Source organism: Anguilla anguilla, chromosome 6 (assembly GCF_013347855.1).
Source record: "Anguilla anguilla isolate fAngAng1 chromosome 6, fAngAng1.pri, whole genome shotgun sequence".
NCBI classification, from domain to species: Eukaryota; Metazoa; Chordata; class Actinopteri; order Anguilliformes; family Anguillidae; genus Anguilla; species Anguilla anguilla.
In genome coordinates, this window is record NC_049206.1 from 6,880,706 (window position 1) to 6,902,385 (window position 21,680).

At 43.7% G+C, this 21,680-nt stretch overlaps 1 protein-coding gene and 1 long non-coding RNA gene across 4 annotated transcripts in view; one reads left to right on the forward strand and one right to left on the reverse strand.

Annotated features, from left to right (window-relative positions):
- The window catches only part of brinp2 (bone morphogenetic protein/retinoic acid inducible neural-specific 2), a 118,005-nt gene that overhangs the window by 9,006 nt on the left and 87,319 nt on the right, over positions 1 to 21,680 (reverse strand). The gene's annotated exons all lie outside the window — the stretch shown is intronic.
- Positions 8,064 to 14,373, forward strand: LOC118229988. The gene is made up of 3 exons (XR_004765775.1): positions 8,064 to 8,146; positions 8,379 to 8,441; positions 14,120 to 14,373. It is a non-coding gene; the product is annotated as an uncharacterized LOC118229988 (long non-coding RNA).

A 21,680-nucleotide genomic window follows, 5' to 3' on the forward strand; every position in this document is an offset into this window, starting at 1 on the left:
GCGGGGTCAGCGTTATTTTCGCCCCCCCAACCCCCCACCCCCCGCCCCCGCGCACGACTGGTCGCCGTAAAAAAAACACGACGAGGCGCAGCCCGGCAAGTAACCGCGGCGATCGACGCCTCTCCTGTCCTCCGAGACGCGGGCGCTAGGTCCCGGCCGTTAGAATTCGCCGCACGCGCCGGGAGTTCGCCCCCCCGTCTCTCCTCCCCCCCTTTTTTTTCCCTCTGCCGTTTTATTACTTCATGTTCAAATTTATGAAGGATTCGCCCCCCCCCCCCTTTTCACGACGTGTCAGATAAAGAGACGGGGGTTATTTCCCATAATGGACCCGACCAGCCCTCGTTCCTTTGGCCAAATTAGCGTTTCCAATTACCTCCGGCGGGGAGGGACGGCGAAGCCGCCGATGGCCATCGAGGCCCATCCGGTTCGGCTTTTGTGTGAAAGGAGAGAGAGGGTCGGGCCGCACAAAGGCCCGGGCTCCCGCGGTCCAATCGGAAGCCTCGATTTCCGCGGCTTTCCATTCAGAGCACGACACAAAGCTGCTTCGCCCTCCAAGTCACCTTCCGGCCGTGCCTCGCGTCCCGAATGCAGTCTCGGAGCGCTCGCGTTCTGCGCCGCTCTCCTGCTCCGTTCGTAGCGGGTCCAGAAACACCGTGAGCGCTCGGCAATAAGTACACGCGTCCCGCGCGTCCGAATGATTAAATAACACCTTCAGAAGCTGAAGCGCAACCTTTAATAGGAGCGGCAATAGTCTTGGTGTTCAGACGCGCCACACCATCTTAGCGACGGCGTAAACGGTGACGCTTTATCTGAAGCGATTCTTCATCATGTGCTCGTCAGCCCTATGTCAACGTCATAACCGTTGTCATGAGCAGACACGGACGTTATGACACAGTGGCAAAGAACATAAGGTTATGAAGCACACAATTAGGCGTAATATGACGCTAATTATGAAACATCTTAGGGCAAGACAAGTGAAAAAAATAGTACGAGCAGGTTTTATGTGTCCTTGTGAAAGCGTTTAAGATGCATTACATAGCGCCTATTAAGGTATTACAAAGTGAAGTGCGTTGCAATCAGTTTCTGGACAAACACACGCGACAGGGAAAACCTGAGCACCCCGGGTTGTGGAAGGTTAAGCAGCTGGACTAACTACGTTTACGCAATAAGCAAACGGCAGATAAGTAGATCAATTAGCCGCACGAGTGTTTTTAAAGTGCATAATTCCCCGCTTATATATTTTCCCGGCAGTTTTGCTCTGGGGTCCAGAGGGAGGCATTGCGCTGTACTCTGGCAACCGCCCAGCCTGATCGATCAGCCCGTGCTAGCAAAAGCGTGACATTTCAGAATAAATGACGAGTAGAATAAATATGAAAAGGTGGATAAGAAATAGAATGAAGTCATACGTGAGGCTAATAGCTTTACAGTACAGAAGACAGATTGGCAGACGGACTATAACCTGAAATGGTGATATGGGTATGCTTGTATTTAATGTTCATGTTGTAATGTATGTGAACTGTGAATGTGAAATGTGAGATGTCTTGTTTTTTTCTTATATGCAGTAGGATCTCTCTGATCCTAAGACTATTTTCTCCCTTGGGGGACAATAAAGTAAACCTTAACCTTAACCATAGTATTACCAGGATACAGTGCTGTTTTTTTTTTTTCTGTTCCAATTACCCATGATGCCTCCCTGTCCAAGACAACGTTACAGTGCTAATCTAAAGAAAGCCGCTGGTTTCAAGGAAGTGAAACGTGGGCCCACAGGGGCAATGAGCCGTACAGGCATTCTGTCCAATTGTGTACATTTATGACTAAAAAACCGGGGCCACAGTTTGTTGGTGGTGAATCTTGGATCCCTGCCCTATTGGCCAAATCATCTGTCCCCTCCAATTAAAGAGTGATGTCACCTAACAAATGACATCGCTCTTTTTGGCCCAAACTGTTCTCCACAGCTACGGAGGAGAACGGTTAGGTATGGCAACGAGGACATCACATGCTCAGAACTTCACGCCTTCTTCCTTTAACAGATTTAACTGTGTTGCGCACCCACAAAAAAAGTCAAAATCTTTTTTTTTAATGATGTTACATAATCGGTTTCCAATAAGTTCTTAACACACTATGCTGTACATGTTCCCACACATGCCATTCTGGGGATAATACTGCTTTATCAGTTCAGTCCTTTGAGTACGGCACCTGAACAATGTAACAGTTCTTAAAATGTCCTTGTGTGGGAAAATTTATTTTCAAGTAAGGATATTTCAAGGATATTGCAGTAAATAATGTCACGGGAAAGAGTGAATTAAATATTTAATCACACAGAAAAAGCCATCTTTCCCATGGATCTTGTAAAAGTCAGGAAGGTATTATACCTAAAATGAACATATATGACAAAGTAAGTTACGGTGCCATTTTCAGGTCAGGGACGGAATGATAATTAACTAAAATAGCTTCCGTGGGACCTTTTAAAAATGTAATTTTCACGCTGAATACCATCCAGCTATTTTGGCATACGATGTGACAGGAGCAAATGAATTATACCTGGAAACGAAGTTTCACACGTGCACCTTCACCGCAATTACTCATTTCATGCAAATATCAGTATAATACCACTTCACTGTGATTTATAACGACACTGCTCTAAAAATGTACATTTTATGACCGTGCAAGTAAATGTCATTTTTGAGATATACTGCAGACGCTGCGAACAACTGACTTTCCTGACCACCATCATAGCTATTTAAAACCCTGCATGGTTTAAAAAAAAAAAAAATCACACACATAGTTTTTTTTCATTCTTCGTTGAAGATGCTATTGGCGTTTCGGCTGGCAGTGCCCAGACTTTCATGTTCAACGACCGTTCAGAACCTGCTGACCTGCAATTTGTCATCTTTTCTCACGGTCCTGAAGCGAAGTGCTTGGAAAGCAGCCTGTAACGTTAATAGTAATTTCTTGCCTTGGTCCCCAGGTCCTGTTAAAAAAATCTGTACCTGGAGCACCAGTACAGCACAGAGCCAAACACTGTGCATCTTTTATTTAGTACTTTATTAATAGACCAGAATTGACCTAACAGAATCTTCCTGGGCCTGTATGATTAAAGATTAAAGATTAACACAATGTACAGTTAAATTACAAGTGAGTTGAGTCGTTGACCAGGTTGGGAAAATAAAAAAAGTTGGATGATTCAAGAATTACGTATAGTTGCTGACCTGATGAGCTGGATGAAAGTGAAGTATCTCATAACCCTCTGAATTGAAGTGTCTCGTTGTTATGTTACAGGCATTTAGCAGACACCTGTATCCATAGCATCTTACATAACTTCCAGCATTTTTACATAATAAACCCATTTATACAGCTGGAAATTTTCCGAAGCATTTCAGGTCTAGCACTTTGCTCATGGGTGCAACGGCAATGTCCTACCTGGGAATCGAACCTGCAACCTTCAGGTCACTGCCTCCCTGTCACGTTATGGGTTTGGTTCCAGACCCCACTAGCCCATTTTTATCAAAATCTGGGCTGGTAGACCGGTGTGCATTTGCTGCTGTTGGACCCAATCCGGCTGGTCGTGCATGGTGAGCCTCAGTAGATGTCAAATACGTATTTGTTTTGGATTCAAATACTTTTCTGTGCTGTATTGATCTTGCCTGGTGTAATTGAGCCTGCCAATATGACCAGAAGGCCAGGTTTGCACTTTTTGAGTGTATTTAATTGGTTCCAATACACCAGCCAAGATCAGTAAAGCGTAGAAAGATATTTGAATCCAAAACAAATATGTATTTGACCCAGGTCTGGTAGATATGGATTTAGCATCACTTGGCAGTTATCTGCTTCAAGGTGGTTTTGATGGAAATGAGTTGGGATGTGCGTTAATATGACTAAAACTTTGATAGTGATGATATTTATAAATTCAGGTTTGATTCTTTTTTGCACTTCTGTAAGCAGCAGTCCTGATTACTTTCAAGGTAATTGATTAGATACTAATTAAAGTTAGTCTGTTAATTATTTGTTATAGGGCCTCGGGCAAATAAACTATTAATTAAGCGTTAACAGCTGATATTTCTATGCTTAATTTGTTTTTAGAGCAGATGTTAAATTTGAATATTTTGTTAGAAATACCTGTAATTAAATTGCTAAACATAACTTTAGCAGTTTAATTGCCGTGTGTGCTCAAGTGAGGGTGTGACTGTGTGTGTGTGTCTGTGTGAGAGAGATAGTGTGTGTGTATGTGAGAGAGAGATTGAGAGTGTGTGTGTGTGTTTGTGCCTGTGAAAGAGAGAGAGAGAATGTGTGTGTGTGTGTGTGTGTGAGAGAGAGAGAGAGAGAGTGTGTGTGTGTGTGTTTGTGTGTGTGTGACTGACTGGACTGGGACTGTCCAAAAATATGCATGGGGTGGCCAGGGGGTGTGGGGCCCAATGAAAGATGCAGCTCGGCTCAGGATTGCAGTGTCTAGCAGTGCAGGTCATATAAAGGTTGCGCTGCTGCGTGCTTTTCCTAACTGACCAGAGGTGATTGGACATATGGGCCTAAAAAATACTATTAGGCTTTCCAAATTGGGAGAAGATATAAAGGAAATGGGAATTAAAACCATCGCAACTGTCATAAAGAAAAAATGAATCATATTATTTATGAATGAAATATCACTTTCCCCTGCTGTTTAAATCAGAAGTAAGAAGCAGTCACCATGCCCAGGTGTTCCCTGACCACCAGAATAGGAACTCGGACACCGTAATCCAACCACTTGACCACACAGATCCACCGTGAACAAAAAGCCCTGCTAGAACAAGCCCTCAAACTCCTGGCTGCATCCAGCAACCCTCCAGATTGAGAGTGACAAGGCATTATCATTTAAGGCCTGGGAGCTTTGGAGAAATTTAATTGCGTGTGTAGTAAAATCTAATTAACGCATTTACATTGTCAAGAAAATCTGCATTGGGATTAACCTTCATCTCACCCAATTAGCCGTTCGTCTGAAGGGATTCGTCTGTCGTTCCGCAGCTGATTCGCTTATGAATCAGAGATCATTGCTCGCTGCTCTCCAGTGTATATTTTGTTTCCAAAATGATTTGCATTCCATAGATATTTCATTACACCTTTCCTTGGCAGGGGGGGGAAATTGCAGATGCAGCAGGGACGCGGGAACATGGCGGAAAAGCGATCCGCGGAGGGGGGGATTCGTACGTGACCGCGCCTCACCTCTCACCGATCAGCCCCCCCATTGGTCGATCCTTCTTTCTTAGGCTGTGTCTGAGGCCTCTTCGTGTCTGCACGCGTGCACGCTCAACTCGTGGTCCGTGGTGTGAAAAGCGCACTCTTGTCTGCGCGCTCCGGAAGTGATGGAGGAGTGATTAGTGATTACGGCTAAGCATTCAAAATCAGAAGAAAAGGGGAATTCAAAATCAGAAGAAAAGGGGCATTCAAAATCAGAAGAAAAGGGGAATTCAAAATCAGAAGAAAAGGGGCATTCAAAATCAGAAGAGAAGGGGAATTCAAAATCAGAAGAAACGGGGCATTCTAAATTAGAAGCAAAAGTATAGTGGTTAGGGAACTGGGATTGCATCTCAAAGTTTGTGGGTTCGATTACTAGGTGGAGCACTGCCACTGGACCCTTGAGCAAGGTACTTAACTTGAACTGCTTCAGTAAAATATCGAGCTATATAAATGGATAGTATGACAAAAAAAAAAAAATCTGTTGCACAAGATGAAAGTGTCTGCTAAAAGCTAAAAAGTATTGAAATGGTCGTCTACCCACAGGGCTCAGTATCATGTCCGGGTGGGGCATGTTGTACCCTTAAACAAGGTACCGAAATCAATAAGAGCTGAAGCCATGCAAACAAATGCATGCATTGTAATATAATCACAGGTAGCTACAATATAAACTCAGGCAACAAGAAATTACAAGACCACACTGTTAAAGCTTGTAGGTTTTAGCACGGGGGCACTTGCGTAGGTGGCCTGCACCCCTTAACTATCTCTGCATGAGTACAAACTGGTACATTTAATGGCTACTAAAATATCTCCTCTTGCCGAAGAATGATATGCCCTGCTTCTCCTGGGCAGAACGGGCTGTTCCTTCGCTAAATTGCTTCGTCCTGTACCGTCTGCCCGTTCGACTTCGTACGTGAAAAAGCCGCTCCCCCTTCCCTCCCCCCCCCCTTCTTTCTGTCTAGGGCGGTGTAAAAAGCGGTAAAAACATTTCCTTTCATTCGTCTTGTTATCCTGGAGCCGGTGTTCTCTTCTGATTTCCTCCAATTGCACCCTGGAGAGTGCCTTTAAAAAATTGGTAAATAAAATATGAAGAAGAAAAAAAAAAACCCCCCATTGCTGTTATCTTCCCAGGTTTCCGATGGCTCATAAAATAGTTCCGTCTTAACTAATGCAACCTTCCCTGCTTTGACCCTCCATCATAAATTCTGCTTCCCGCACTCAGTCTGAAGCGATCGCATTTTGAAATGAAAGCTATTAGATCCAGGTGCATGCTGTATAATGCTGCCATTCAATTGGAGGGGAAACATGATGGCAGTCAGGCCTTGGAAGTGCTTTCAGATGACTGAATTCATAGGCCACGGAAAAAAAAAGACAACATCCATGTTTTATGTAGAGGTTCATTATGGACTCTATTTCTTGCTGATAAAATCAGCATAAGATTTTTTTTTCCCCTCCCCTTGCCATTTTTGGCTATGTGAACCGGTTTCATTTTCTACTGTGTCTGTGTAACAGGTGATGTTCTTTAAACCATACCATTACCGTACGCAGATTAGAATTCTGTCTTTTAAACAGAGACCTGCATTCTATAAATCTTCGCCCTCGATTTAAAAATAACTGCGAGCGTTAATTATTTTTCTTCATGACTGCAGTTTGCTTTCTGAATCTTCAGTGACTGCGTAGACTGTTTATGCCAGCAGTCGGCTCTGCGCATACAGCATGGAGAAGAACGGAGGAGTCACATGACCGGAAGGGTACTTCTGTGCATTTTTCAAAATGTATTTGCTAACCGATAACACGCGCGGGCGGGCCTGCATTCGATCGCGTTCGCGTTTCGCCTCAGACAAACGGGGCGTGCCGAGTTCAGCGATCGCCCGGACGAACTCACCGAAGCCCCCTTCGGCGGTGAAAGAGGCAATGCCGCGAGCGAAGGAAAAATATTGACATTTTTAAACTGCATGGCATTGCACGGACAGAAGCAGGACCTGCGGTTTGTGTATTTTTAGCAGCTAATTCGTTAAATCAGGAGTTTTCGGTCACGGTCCTCCTGGGTGAACCCCTGCGCACGCCAGTTTTTGTTACAGCCAATTTTTCTTGATGAATAAAGCTTGATTTTTTTTTTTTTTTTTTTCAATTTTCGACTTAAATGCAGGTTTGGTTTGTTGAGCTGATTTTAACAACTAGGTGCACACACTTAGAAGAACTGCAGCCCAGCCGATTTCACCGGCGTGCCTGTTATGTAATCACTTTTGTCAGCCTCTCTGGAGGATAGTGTCTGCTAAGTGACTGTTCTCTAATATTCCCAATTAATAAACGCAAGCCCTTTATTAAGCAATAATTTGCCATATAGCAAAAAAAAATGAAATCTTTGGTTCATCTGACTGATTAATAGTACTGGTACGTGAATAATCAACATTATTTTTTGTGGCACATGAAGCCATTTCTGACGTAATGTGGCTGAACAGGGCCAATCATGTCGTTAGACATTTAAAAGCATCTATTTAAGATCAATTAACGGCTCGCTGCTTTACGGGAGTCCTTGCCATTGTGGTTCGAATGAAAATCGTCACACAGAGCAGCCTCCTAGGACTCTGTTTGATGACTCCCGTATGAGATTATAGCCTGTTTAACTGGCATATGAAGTTTCTATTCCGTATGGATAGGTAAAATATGGTAGGCAGCACGTGTCTGCACAGCAGGAATTGATCTCTTTTTTTCTTTGCTTATAATGCAATGAATAGGCGCCGTCATTTCAATGTTCCCCACAAGCAAGACTCGCTGAAATGTATTACTTTACAGCAATGAAGCCTTGTTCATTCGCTAACCTAATCATTTTTATTTCCTTTTGGCTGTCTTTACAGGATATCAATTTTAGATTCAAAGAGATGAAATTCTTTGCAAGGGATGGAAATTTGCATTCTCTGAAGACACACGCAATATTGCAGTATGTGCGCGCTCGAACACACACATGCACACACACAGCATGTGTGTATATGCATAACATTTTATGTGCATAATATTATAATGTTTTGTATGCATGCTGTAAGACAGGAGGGAGGAAGTGGGGGTTTCCATAGACAGTCAGTGTTCCGCATGGTTGATGGCAAAGCCAAAAGCTTTAGCTTGGCCCACAAATTATTTAGCCGGGGTTATTGAAGATGTGATCTTTCTTTCAGTCACGCAACGACGAGAGAATTAGACGATAAATTCGGAGAGCAGGAGGAGTTCGGTCTTTGAAGGTGAGCAGCTATTTTTCTACGTTCTCATCTTAGGAGAATGATTCACAGTCGCCGGGTAAAATATTGAGTGAGAAGCTGGCAGAGACAAGAAGGAAAAAAAAAAAATCCAGTGGGCATCATGTTCTAACTGCCGGGTTCCCTGCATAGCAACGGGGCTATTCGGCTAACAGCCCATCATAAACACACTCTCAGCCCTTTTATTACAGGGAAGAGAGAGAGAGGGGGAAAAAAGCATTATTCAGATAGACAAAAAAACGTTCAGGTCTGCACAGCATTAGCCTAACTTCCCACAAGTAATAATAATATGTTATAGCTTTGCATTTGTTCAGGGCTTTACTACTTCGCACACGTACAACTCATTTATACATTTTACAAAGAGCAGAAACTATCGAGCCCATTAAAAGGAATCTGGTCCCCAGGAAGGAGAAGCTGAAGAATCCCGGCCTACTTTTTCAGTGATGACAGCTTTTGTGCTTTTTTTTTTTTTTCACTGCCTGAAGAGGATTTAAGCCCCATGCTCACTCTAATAACACTATAGCCCCTGTCAGACTCAGGTGGGAACCACTCACGTTGTCTTGTGAATAGCTGTAATCGTGTCCGTTGGAAGGAAAAAAAGGGCATTCTGGGAACCTGGCACTCCTGGGTAATCTTCAAAGAGGTTAGATCACTCCCAGAAAAAAATATAGAGGGGAAAAATAGGCCCTCAGCCAAATTAGCGGATCCCGTTGCTTAACAACAGATTTTAGAATGCAAGTCCTGTGATTGGGTCTCGGAGAGAGGCGATTTTCCTGACCCCGTACCATGTTCGAAGGAACTGCGCTCAAAGATCGATGAGGCTGTTGAAGCTTCACCTCCTTGCTGTATTTAATCTCTCCCAAGAGGACAGCGAGCCCTGTGTAAAACATCTCCACGGCAACTAATTCTGAATAATGCATACACATATTTGCTATGGTCTGCAGTCAAGGCTGGTTTCACACAGGGTTTTAGAGCCAAATACCAAGAGAGACTCAACGCATTGGCCCACATCTAGTTCATTTTCAGAAGTATGATAAAGATAATTTAAATGATAGTCAAAATATGTCATTAACCGAATATACTCTTACCTAGAATTATATATCAAAGAAGCAATATCTGACAAGTATTATTGCATCAGGTACAGTAACATAATTTGGCATTGAAAGTCATGTTTGACTTTCCAGCAAGCTGGATAGTTGGAGGCAACATTAGTACCATGTAATGAGCGACCGTGAACAACAGTATGAAGGTAGTTTAATTAATTAAATTATGCTGAACGTAATAGTAGTTTTATCATTGGGACTTTTATTTAGAATATTTCTGACCATCACAAAAGTCCTTATTGTTGCTAGAAATCAAAGTTCACATTGCTTTTCATCCCCCTGGCAGACAGCTAACTCCATCAAGGAAATGTGATACCAAGGTCAACTCTAGTTCTTGAACGAGCCCTGTTGGATGGTTTTTTAAATTTTATTTGCTGTATCTACGTACCCTTTTTGCTTGCTACCTAGCAACAAACACTCAGCTGAAATCTGATCCCAAACCACAGTCTCAGTAGCCACACCCACCACTGAAGACACAGAAAAGAGCGCCACACCCAGAAACACCCTGAACACATTTTAGAATAAAAAACACAGGTAAAGGTGCACAAATTTGGTGAAAGTGTGTAAAAACAGAGATTTCCAGGGAATCATAGATATGCCTTAGGATGTTTATTTTATATTTTCAAGGTAAAAATCCTCCACAGTATGCAGAGTATGTTGTTGAGGGTCACAGACTCTATAACCACAGTCTAAGAGTTACAGGGGTAATCTTATGCTGTGAAATCAAAGCAAAACTTTGCTCCATTGATTCCACTTTGCGCCACTTATTCATACAGTATTCAGCCTGAGGTCCCACCAGTTTCTCTAACAAACCACCAACTTGTACTTATGCTTATATTAAACATAAAGAGTAGTAGTAGGAGGAATCTTTTCTCAGCAGGGTACTGTGGGAAGTGGAGTCCCACAAGGATCGGTCCTGGGACCACTGCTCTTCCTCACTTGCATAAACGATCTTGACAGGAACATTGAAAGTACATCAGCTTAATTTGATGATACAAAACTGGGAGGTTTAGCTAACAGTTTGGAATCTACTCTACATTTACATGTGGGAAATAAAAACATAAGGAATAAAATTGGAATGTTCTCAATTTGAAAAAGACTTGGGAGTAATAGTTAACTAGTTAATTGTTCTAGGGACTGTGCTGTAACAGTAAAAAAAAGAGGACCAACAGGATGCTGGGATATATAGCCAAGCCAGTACTGAGTATAAATTCAAGGAAGTGATACTTAATGCATACAATACTTTTGTGAGACCATGCTTAGAGTATTGTGTGCAGTTCTGGGGATCGTACTACAAGAGAGATACAGAATCTCTGGAAAAGATTTAAAGAAGGGCAACCAAATTGTTTCCTGGTATGAAAGATAAAAGTTGTAAGGAAAGACTTAAGATGCTTAATCTCTTCAAGCTTAGTAAAAGGAGACTTAGGGACTATTTGATTGAGGGTTGTTAAATTCATAAAAGGAATTAACAAAGCAAACTACAAGGCATTTTTCAGGTTGGGTTCCGTTAGTAGAACAAGGGGGCATAAATGTAAATTAGCAAAAGGTAAATTTCACACAGAGATTAGTCGCTGTGTGGAATAGTTTGCCAGATCCAGAAACTCTGGGGGATTTCAAAACCAGGCTTGATACGGTGCAAGATACTTTGTAGGCAAACTGAGCACTAAATACACTTTAGTGGTAAGAAATTGGGGGCCATTGTAGGGCTGAATGGCCTCTTTTGTTATCGTCATTGTATTATGTTCTGCTATGTTTTGCTATGTTATAACTTAATTAGTATGAAATCTACACTGGAAAAAAAAGTTTTTTTTTTTTTTGCCAAACGGTGGGTAATGCCAAATGGCGCATGAAATGTCCCTTATGTGAGCTGTACTTGCAGTTCATTTAATTTTCTTGGCAGCCAAGACAGAACTAAAAGGGTCCCAGGAAATGTGGTAATGTTAATGTTTTTGAAAAAAAAAAAAAGATGCACTGCGACAGAGAACGCTAAAAAGCTTTATTATGCGTATGTGTAACCCGCGAAAAACAGCGCGTTCAGACAAATTACGACTCCCAAACAAATTCAGGGTGGGGGTTAGTGATTAGTGAGTGTGGATCGGTGCACCAAAGATGCACAAGCCTGCTGTGTACTCCCTATCGACCTTTTTAAAACGGTTTCCCCCTTTGCGGAAAAAAAAAAACACTTTCCTTAAAATCAGCAAGTCATTTTGTAGCACGTAATTCCTCCACCCATTTTGGTATTTCTGAAACCGGAAGTAGGAAGTAGTCCTGTCATACTTCATTACAGTAGATAGTCCTCACAGTAATAGCCCTCTATTAAGTCCACCAAAGAAGAAGACATCTTTGCAAACTGAAGACCATGATTCTTCCACCCTTTGGTTTCTACAAGACCACTGTGCTGTTGTATTATAACAAAAGAAACCCTTTGTAACTGAAAAAAATGGGTACATTTGTACTTAAATGGAAATTCAATGGAGTGAATTAACACTAAATAAGTTAGAAGGGCATTTGTAATTTCACACAAGAACTAGCATTAGCTTTAATAGAAGGAATGCAGTCAGCCATATGTCCCCCTTTTTCCTTTGCTGGCTGAATTAACAGAAGAAAAATGTTTAATCGGTTAATATTTACATATAAGAATGGTTCTAATTATGAACGAAAGATAAGAAATGCTAAATTTCCTGTCAGCCATATTTAGATCCTTCATAAAAATGGTACCTGTGTTTTGAAAGATTACCCCCATAACCTCAGTATAGCCAACGCACCCCCCTCCCCTCCCGATTAGTAATGTCAGGTATTGGTTCCTAAACTGTTGGTCAGGACCCATTGGTATGGGTCATGAGCAGGGCTGAGGGAAGTTGTGAGATAAAAATAAAAATAAACTTCAAAAATAAACTGTCACACATAGGCCACATACACATTGTAATAGCATCCATGCCATCATCCAAATTAAGTATTAACTGTCACTGTACATGCAATGCACTACATTTTGACACATGCCAAAACCATATTTAAATAAGCATTAGGGCGCATTTGAATGAGGAGCGGGGAATCATGTGTTCGCTCATTAATTGGGGTTTGGCACTACAAGGCATTGCCGTAAGGTCACGGATGCACAGCTGCCTTAGAGGGCAGCGGGAACATTGGGTGCAGTGAGGGAGGATGCTTTGCCCGAAACGATCATGTGAAAAATAAAGACAATTTTCGACGGGAGTGCTGTCCCCGGATCTTATTGATTTTGTACTTTGTGTTAGGATCCAGCACCCGGTCTCAGTCATTATCGCATGGAGCTGAGCGCGTCTCCTTGCAGAATCTCGGGGCGAGCTAGAACAGTCGCATCAGGGGTAAAAAAGGGGGGGGGCAGAGTGTTATAATCGCATTACTGTGAACTTCGGAGCCCACAACCCGATAGCCCTGGAAAACGCGATGCCAATTACCAACCGCGGCAGTGTAGCATAGCGGTGAAGGACCTTGGCTTGTAACTCAAAGGTTTTGGGTCGCATTCCCAGCTGGGGACACTGTCATTTTACCCAGCAGTACTTGCTTCAGTAAAAATATCCTGCTGCATAAATGGATTGTATAAAAAAAGTATATATATATATATATATATATATATATATATAAATATATATAAATTGTAACCTGTGTAAGTCACTCTAGATAAGAGTGTCTGCAAAATACTTCAATATAATGAAATGACTTCCAGTCGAGATGAAGGAAGGCGCACTGAGATTCTCAGAGTGAGTCAGTCAGAAGAGATACTGTAGCGGTGAAACTGTTCACAGCAAATGGCCTCTCAGTCAAACACCGCCTCGTTCTCCGTGTGCACAGCGGTTGATCAGAAGCGCGCTGAATCCCGATGAATCCTGTGTTCTGAAGCGTACTGTGGAACGTGTGCCGTTAATTCGCTGGTCATCGAGCTAATCGATAAAACGTTACAGTGCTGCACCTTTCTCTGAAATGAATATCTGGGATGGGATCAGTTGGCAATTTTTTTTTTAAACCTTTCACTAGTCTTTCGAGAGCTTCCTGGAGGCTTTCGCCCAATACTGTAGACTACGCTGTTTGGGAACCAATTTTCCAAAGAGCACCGTTGAGGGGGGGATTTAATTTAGAAGCGCGCCTGCGCGTGTCTATTTCCTGCCCTGAAAGAACACCGTGGCTCGGCACTCCCGGGCCCCTCTAATTGAGCACGTGTCACATCAGCGCTCCGCAGACCTCGTCCAGGTGACAGTTAATAGACCATCCGGTGTTACCGGTGTTACCGTGGGGATAATGCATCACACGAGGGGTGCTGTGGGGGTGGAGGGGTCGGGGGCGGGTGGGTTATGGGGCGGGTGGGTGATGGGGGTGGAGGGAAGTGGGTGTCGACTCTGACATAAATAGACTCACTGGGGCCCATTTTTCACTTCGTTATTTCACTGTGGTGTGTGTGTGTGTGAGCGTGTGTGTGTGTGTGCGCGTGTGTGTGTGCATGTGTGAGTGAATCAAGGTGGATTTCCACCAGTGACCCATTTGTAATCTTCGCGGTTTTAATCCCTGTATTAATTTTTTTTTTAGTCTCGGCGGAGAAGTAGACTGGTAACTCCCAGAATGCCTTGCGGCCTCACAGAAGCCACTGAAACCGTAAGTAATAGAGAGAAAGCACTTGTGGCGGACCACAGATCTCTGCTCTCGCAATCGGGATACAGCACGCTACAGATTTTCACGTACTCGGTGAAGAGCCAGGATAAAGACTGTGCTTCAAATAATAAGACTAAGATGCACAACTTCAAGCACATTGTGAATGTAAATGTAAGGGGGGAAAAAATTATTTCCAATTAAGGCACTTTCTTTTCCACTTATTGCACTGATTTTTAAAAAAAAGAACAGTTTGACCTCATTGGTAGAAACACACTGGTATCTGGCAAGTGAAGTTAGTTTTGGCTTTGTTACGATAAATATTCTGTTGCTTGTATTTAACTTTACAGGAACGTGAATGTCACCTAACATATATGCAGCTGTCTGGTATCACTCAATTGTGTGAATATCACCAGACCATATTTAGATCTGCACTGAGGCGTCGAGGCAACACGTATCTCACAGTTGTAAGAATTTCTTCAGTTCATTAAGGCATGAACAGGTCATTATTTCCATAAATAAATGCAGCACCTGCTACAAGGGAGAAATTCTTTCAGAGAAAAAAAAAATGCATTTCTGTATTAGAGAGCAACGAGGGTGAAGTTGAATAAATACATTTACCGTATGACATTTTATCAGAACCTACGATCTTGCAAACACAGCCAATTTTAAATGTGAATACTTCAAATACAACAAACAAAAACAACACTGTGCCTGAACACAAACACAAACAATGTTCCAGGTAGATAAAGTAGACTATAAACTCATGCCGCCACAGCTTCTACACAGCACATACAGCACCTGTATGTTATTTTAAACCAACGGGGGAGAAAAAAAAAAAAAAAACTTGTTACTGTGAGAATTGTATAAACAGCAATTGTTGTTCCTGCTGCAGTTCAGAAAAGTGCCAGCTGATTTTGGATTACAGGCTGTGGAAGTAGCAGCAGATCCAATTACCTCTGAAAACGCGATTACCCCGAGCTCACCCCCCTCCTTTGACACGACTGACCGCGGTTTCGCCACTGTACTTTTAATAATGCGCGTTTAAAATGAGAATCACACGAAACGAAAACAAAACAAAAAAACAACTAAAAAAAAAAACAACTCAATTCAGGAAAGGCCAAATGCCAAATACTGAGTATTACAGTAGCTTGAGAAAACGGTACGCCGGGTAATGATAACTGTGAACTTGCGAAACTGAAGTCAGCGCTTTGAAAAGCCTTGCGGAACAAGACCAAAGCACAGGCAGAGGGTGAGGGAGAGAGGGAGCGGGAAAACTGGACCACTCATTTTGCCGGGGGCGAGTTTTCGAGGGGCGCAGCGTACTTTGTGTGATTTATTTATAAAATTTTTTCTTCTTCTTTTGCTTTCTTGCCTTTTTTTCCCCCCATCGTTTCCTTGAACAGAGCCGGCCCAGAGCCGAAACTCTGGCGCATTACGCTCCTAATGAGCTTCCCTTACCTCCAGGATCAATGAACTTTGCTTTTCAAGCAGCACAGTGAAGTCCTAGCGCTGGTCTCCTGCAGAGGAGAGGGGCTGTGAGAGACACACGCTCTCCCCCCCCCCCGTCTAATCCCAGTGCCGGCTTGCCCTGGGGGGGGGCGAGCAATCCGAACCGGAGAAAAAAGTGGGCAAGCTGAGCATTCATTACTTTCCACCCCTCCCCCCTCCCCCCACCCGGCCCCCCTCCTACGCCCCCCACCCCTTTCCCCTCCCCACGCCCCCCCTCCCCATGCACACAGACCTGTAATTTACCTCCTCTGTCTCCTCCTTTGCTCTGGAGGTGTTCCGTCCCTTTCCCAGACGGCCTTATTTACCGGCGAGCGCTTTCGGGGGGCGGTCCTGCTAGCGGACGGCACCCCGGCCGCGAGGGTCCCGCGCCCCGTCCCTCCCGGCACGGCAAGACCCCGAATTTATGTGTCCTTATCGCCGCGGCGACGCGTGCGCGCGCGCGTGTGTGAGTGTGTGTGTGTGTGTGTGCAGCCGGGGGAAGATGGACTGCCATTGTTGGGCTCATCTGTAAGCAGGGACCTCTCGCTATGTATAGCCTCCCGCAGGGACCGGTCAGAAATCGCATCGCTTTAATCCTGTCGACGAAGGTGAGGGTTTTTTTTTTTTTTCCCCTTCTTCTTTTCTGGCGAATTCATCACCTCCCCCGCGTCCATCTGCGCAGCCGTTCTCCGAGCCGCTGTCATGTCGGCCCAGTTTTTTTAACGACAGCTGCTCCTCACGCCGGAAATACCTGCCGGGGAGGGACCGGGTCTCGCCGAGCCGGAGCTGAGCTCTGCTACTGAGGGAGGCAAAGTCAACGGGCCTGTGGACTGGTCCTGTGGGTTTATGCCACGCCTGTGTGTGTGTAAGTGTGTGTGTGTGTGTGTGCATGTGTGTGTGTGTGTGCGGGTGTGTGTGTGTGTGTGTGTGTGTGTGTGTGTGTGTGTGTGTGTGTGTGTGTGCGTGCATGTGTGTGTGTGTTTGTGTGTGCGAGTGTGTGCGAGTGTGTGCGAGTGTGTGTGTGTGTGTGTGTGTATGTATGGGTATGAGTGCATGTGCATGTGATGGGCATCCCTGCAGCAGAAGGAAGTGGGAGGTGGCAGGATCAGCACTGCTGCAGAGACGAGGCTCATCCTCCAGGCAGGGCACACAGCCCAGCCGGCCCCCGGGCCCCGGGCCCCTGGGACTGGGCAGAGCTTGCAGGGACAGCCGCTTGCAGGGACATTACTCCTGACGCTACGCAGCCAGGGAATCAAAGCCTCCTGGAACGCATTTCACTCGAGGAACGCTGCACCTCCATACCCCCGCCTCCGTACCCCCGCCTCCGCACCCCCACCTCTGTACCCCCTGCCTCTGTACCCCTGCCTCTGTACCCCCGCCTCTGTACCCCTGCCTTGTGTTATGATCCTGAGCTTTTTCTCCTGTTGTGCTCCTCTACGAGCCAAAGCCTGCCATCAGACGATCACCATCAGTTTCTGATTTTTATTCTGGGTTTTTCTCTCCCCCCAGCAAGGCTTCCCTGGGAGCTGTTTTTTGCGTGCCGTGCCCCCCCCCCCCCACCCCCCCACGGCTCCAGTGTTCTGGCATGCTGGGCTCTGCTCTGATTACCGAATCGCGGGATCCAGACCCCCCCCCCCCCCCGCGGCACAGGAGCGGGCCTCTCCCATGCGTGCACACACCGCATTTAGGTTGGCGGTACAAGCAGAGCGGCTCGGGGGGGGGAGGCGGTGGGGGGGGGCAGATTTCACAGATCTGACAGGTACGGCTCTCTCTCTTCCACAGCAGCCCCTAAGCCCCCCCCCCAATCCCCTGGCCACCCCGCATCTATCTCACAGTCTTTAGGATTTCATTATTTATTTCTTTATTCATTTTGGGTAACGCTGCCAATGGTAATCCTGTATTTGAAAGACTGCAGTTATAGCAATCTATCCCAAGATACCACAAAATCTAAAAAAAAAAAACCCCCAAAAAAAACAAAAACAAGAGGCGACAGGCATCCATTTAACGGTCCAGCGTCATATTTTGGCCACCTAACGTAAAGGGACGACCCCCCCCCACCCACCCCCCCACAGAGAAAGTCTTTCAGCTCTCTGTCCATCTGCTCAGAGATTTCCATCGCTCTGCGGGCTTAATCTTACTGCCGTCCAATTTAGGCTGATACGAATGACATATGAAAGTCATATGCTGTCTATCTGTCCAAACGTTGAAAAGCCCCCCCCCCCCCCCCCGGTGCCTGATTATTATTTTAGCTATAACTTACCCTCTATTGTCTTGTCTTACAGCTGTGATTCCCAACCCCGGAGATCTAGCGTCCTGCAGGGCTTCATTTCAGCCCTAATTTGGCACACCTGATTCTGCTAATTAGCAGCTCAATGAGATCTCCAGCTGCTGAATGGAGTGCGCTTTCTCAGGACGGAGTGTAGCACAGTGGGTAAGGAACTGGGCTTGTAACCAAAAGGTTGCAGGTTCGATTCCCGGGTAGGTCACTGCCGTTGTACCCTTGAGCAAGGTACTTAACCGAAATTGCTTCAGTATATACCCAGCTGTATAAATGGATACAATGTAAAAATGCTATGTAAATGTTGTGCAAGTCGCTCTGGATAAGAGCGTCTGCTAAATGCCTGTAATGTAATGTTGTGGAGTGAATGGAGTGAAAACCTACGGGAGCAGAGTTGGGGAACCGCTGTTCTACAGCGTGTTGCTCACGCCATCCGAGAACAGGATGGGGTTAGCATCACTGCTGCCAAAACAATACCGCTTAAAGGTCACATGCTACTATGGCAGCTACAGTTTATAGCAATAACTGTCACTGACATCAGAATGTAAATGAATCGATGAGGTGGCAGTGTACTGTAGTATATTGGGTAAGGAGCTTGTCTTGGAACCTAAAGATCACAGGTTCAATACCTGGGTTGGGCACTGTCGGTATACCCTTGAGAAAGGTACTTAGCTCGAATTGCTTCAGTATATATCCAGCTGTATAAATGGGTGCAATGTAAATGCTATGTAAAAAGTTCTGGACAAGAGAGCCTGCTAAATTCCATGTGATGTAATGATAACATACATTCACCTGCAATTTCAGATTAACAAACTACGGTGAGGTTCATGTGACATTGGAGTTCTCAATGCGCTTATTTTTAAAGCATCCATGATTTAAGCCTGGCTATACTTCAGAATATCTATTTTGAAAAAGATTGGTAAGCAGTGTACAGTAAATAGCAGCCTAGGTACTGCACATATTATGCAGCAGACAGTTTTTCTATTATATTTCTATATAATAAATAGTTTTCTGACAATGACCGTTGTTCTGCTGACACTAGTCAACCATTCAACAACATTGTGTGTTGTTTTATATACCCAATTAAACTTTGCCATCACAATGTATGAGCGGTGGCAGTTGGGAATTATAATACTAGCTTGATTAAATGAACATGTAAACATGCACCTTGTCAGTCAAGGTAGTTCACCAAACTAATTTTGCCTGGCTCTGTTGGATTTGTTACTTAAGTGAAGTGTTGCACTTTACCGAGACACATTTATTTTTCTGTACATATCCTTTAAGTGACCCATGCAGAGTCTTTAACTTTACAGCTACATTTAAGTCTACAAGTTCAACATTTTTCTAAGAAAAAAAAAACTGTCTTCTGGAAACAATGCTCCACACGACCTTTCAACCTGTGTTATATATATTTGATATATTCGGGGTAAGCGATGCAGTGTGAACTGACTGTCTTTGCAGGTGACAACTAAGTGTGAAGCTAATAACATCTGTCTTTGATTCACAGAGATACTGCAGGATCATTCTCATCATTTACATCCTTTAGATTCTGAGCTTCTTCTATAACTATAATAAACGAAAATGTGTGCACTGCACAATATTCTCAACGGCAAAAAAAAAAGTGTGCTCAATCAAAAATGATTTTCAGGGACTGTCTGGGTTGCTTGGTTTTCCATAACACTGACTAATCTTGGTGCTATTGCAAAATAACATTTATCATGTCACACTGCAAACATGACATTTTCTACATTAAAAAATGCGATTTTTTCTCGCCAAATCATTTCTCCAACGGTCCAACCTGTCTAGTTTGGAGCATTTTCAAGAAGATGACATTTGAAATAATTAAAAACATCTCATCAAAAAATTTATATCTTTTAAACGGAGAGATGCAGACTTGTCAGTTTACTTAATAATAAATGACACCAACAAATTTTGGATTCAATCGCCAACTTTTTACTTTGATTAAAGAATGAATGGGGTGTGTTTCTGTTTTAAAAAGATGACATTTCAATTAAAAAATATTCACACTTTTTTTTGCAATTTCTGAACAGGCCCAAGTGTATTTGTGAGAGAAATTGATATATTTTAAAGTTTTTTTTAAAGACATGCAGTTGCAAGAAAAAGTTTGTTAACCCTTTACCTGGAGTTATGCAATAATTACTCACAAAATGTGGTCTGACCCTCATCACAACAAGACACAATAAAAGAAACCCATTAAAGTAATAACACAAACAGTTGTACTTTTCACGTCTTTATTGAACACAGATTAAACATTCAACTCAGGCTGGAAACAGTATGCAAACTCTTGTATTTAGTAATGGTAGTACGTCCTCTAGCAGCAATAACCTCCACCAAATGTTTCCTGAAGCAGCTGATTGGACTTGTACAATGGTTAGGAGGATTTTTTAGACCATCCTCCTCACAAAACTGCTCCAGTTGATTGATTTTAGATTTTTCAGGGATTCCTCACTTGAACAACTTACTTTAGCTTACGGCCACAGCATCGCAATTGGGCTAAGGTCTGAACTCGGACTTGGCAATTCCACAACAAGAAATTTTCTTCTGTTAAAACCATTCTGTCGATTTACTTGCACGTTTTGTGTCGTGGTCCCTTGTTGCATCACCAAACTTCTATCGAGCTTCAGGTGACGGACCGTGACCCTGACCTCCTGTAAAATCCTGTAAAATTTCTGGATGAAATTCTGAATTCATTGTTTCTCTCAACGATCGCAAGCTGCTCAGGCCCTGAGGCAGCAAAGAAGCCCCAAACCATGATGCTTCCTCCACCTTCACGGTTGAGATGAGGTGTTGGTGTGCTGACCTTTTTTTCCCTCCAAACAAAGCGTTGTGCATTTCTGCCAAAAAGTTACATTTTTGTCTCATCTGTCCATAGAACATTGTCCCAGTAGCGTAGTGGAACACCTTACTCATTGGAAGCAGTCTTTTGGAAACTTTAGAAAATAGAGCATACATAGGAACTGGAGAGGATTGGAGGATCCAGGCAGTGAAGCCTAGGAAGTAACAGGAAACAACCTCTACTGTGCATGTTGAGGGCAAAAGAGCTTGCTGCCCATTGAATTCAATGTAGAAGACTAAGGTGATTCAACCAAATAAAACCTCATCAGTAAATTTTCTGTGATCATAAATTTCATTATTTCATATTTCCCATTCACTTTAATGGGAGCTCCAATGATTTTCCCTCAGCATGTGCAGTACAGGCTTACTTCAAGGAATTCACAAGCTTAGGTTAGCTGAAGGCGTGCTCACCTGTCTAGTTAAATATGCATGTCTAAGCTTGAGATGTGCAAGAATGTTTTTTTTTTTTGTTGCTTTTTTTTTGGAGAGCAGTGGTCTTGGAGAGCTTTCATTATTATAGCGGCCATATGAACAGAGACTTTAACAACTTCAGGAGATTCCTGCAGGTCCTTTGCTGATACCACACGGGTTCTCTTCACCTCCAGTAGCACTGCAAGCTGTGCCCTTGCCCTCATCTTTGCAAGATGCCCACTCCCAGTGAGAGGAGCAACCGTACAGAATTTCCTTTCCATTTTTACACAATTTGTCTTACTGTCGACTGATGAACACCCAGGTGTTTAGAAATGCTTTTGTAGTAGCCTTTTTCCAGCTTTATGCATCTCTACAGTTCTTCTTCTAAGGCCCTCTGTGTTGATTGGGGCATGGTTCACAACAACACATCCTTCTTGAGAAGAGCAGACTCTGTCAGTGATGAAA